Here is a 1,728-nt window from a genome sequence, read left to right as displayed (position 1 = left end):
ACAGACGCCGAACAGACAAAGCCTCCTCTATCCGCCAAGGCTCAACAACCACCACAACATGTATAATAAATTCGCCCAGGGATAAATTTATTTATACATAGCTTGCACGAGGGCAAGCGATACAACAACAAAAGCGAAAGTAATACTATCTAAACATTCATTGTCCATAACCAAATTGAAACCAAATACAAGTTTCATATTACATCCATTATCCAAAAATTACACCATAGTTCTCCAAATACATACATCATGTCTATGTCATATAGTTAATTTACATGATACTTTTCATCAAGCTACCAAAATAAACATAAACCGGGTGCATGCTATACTCAACAGAGGCCCGCTATCTAGGGCGCAATACCCTTGCTCCGATCCTCGATCGCTCCGCTCGCACTAGGATCTGCAAGGTTAGTGGCGTGAGAACTAATGAAAGTTCCCAGTGGGCTCGACTGCTAACCTTGCCGACTCACCCACTAGGTCTATCCAGGCATATGTAAGCAAGAAAAGATAAACAGATAGTAACCAAACTATATCTACTACAATGTCTGTACAAAGCTAGAAAGGACAACATATAACTCATGAAGCTTATGCATGCATGTCATTATTACCATTACCCAATTAACTTGGTTAACCATTTGGTTAACTACGACTCACCAACCAAATCCCTTTTGTTGGGGAGGATTCCGCTACAACCCGATGGAACCGTCTACTAGGGAGAATTCCACTATCAACCCAGTTGATGACACTTTGGAGCTCACTGCCCAAGGTGGAGCGACCTACCTTGAGCATTAGACTACTTGTGAGTACGATCCAATCTTCACTTAGAGAATACAATGCCACAACTCTATACTTAGCATGTCCAATCAAGATGCTAATCATTTTATCTCATGATAATATCACAATGTCACAAGTTCGTTTTCCTTGTTTACTATTCACACCACTTGGTGCTACTCATACTGTCTATTCACAATGTCACTTTGTTAACTATTGTCATAGTCAATACTTGTTCATACAACTATAGGGTTCTATGTTTACTATCCATTGTCCATATGTATTTTTTGTTTCCAAAGCATACAATTAGACCACATATCACATTTAGCCGCATAACAATCTCAACCCTATAATGCATGAATATCAACCTATACGTATACATGTATTCTCAAAAAAGTTACAAAGACATAATAGGCCATTCGATGACTTCGGATAGCACCACCCACCTTCAAGTGATGCCGGAATGCGAGAAAACCACTTCCCACGATTTATGAACAATCACTCCTCTCGCCCCACGACAAACGAAGTCGAAACGAGGTTTTTCCTCAATAACTCAATGTAAACTTGTCAGAATCTCGATCCGAGTCTCCCAACGCGTCGATTTATTCTCCAATTGGGGCTACAAGAGATCAAACCTAGGTTAACTCTCATAGATGGCAAAATCCCAATTTTCCCCTTAGGGTTCATACAAGATACCCAAAATATAGATTTTCCTAGGATTTCATAGCATGAAAGAAGCTCTAGAAATCCAAGAAACTCAAAACCAACTCAACTAGGGAGTTTAAACCAAACTCTAACAAAAATTCACAAGAAACCTACCTTAGGTTCTTGCTTCAACAACTTCCTCTTGCTCTTGGACTAGCTCTTCACAAAAATCCCCAATTTCCAAGCTTCAAATCCCTTTAATCCCTCATTGGAGAAGCCTTCTAGAGAGAGAAGGATAGGAGAATGAGGAGA

At 39.8% G+C, this 1,728-nt stretch overlaps 1 long non-coding RNA gene across 1 annotated transcript; it reads right to left on the bottom strand.

The window, feature by feature from the left end:
• LOC109724689 lies at window positions 213-1,728 on the bottom strand. The gene is made up of 3 exons (XR_002220045.1): window positions 1,591-1,728; window positions 1,218-1,390; window positions 213-400 (listed from the first exon to the last, which is right to left on the bottom strand). It is a non-coding gene; the product is annotated as an uncharacterized LOC109724689 (long non-coding RNA).

Source organism: Ananas comosus, linkage group 19 (genome assembly GCF_001540865.1).
Source record: "Ananas comosus cultivar F153 linkage group 19, ASM154086v1, whole genome shotgun sequence".
Taxonomy (NCBI): domain Eukaryota; kingdom Viridiplantae; phylum Streptophyta; class Magnoliopsida; order Poales; family Bromeliaceae; genus Ananas; species Ananas comosus.
Note: the sequence above shows the minus strand (reverse complement) of the source record. Positions and strands in the feature narration are given on the sequence as shown.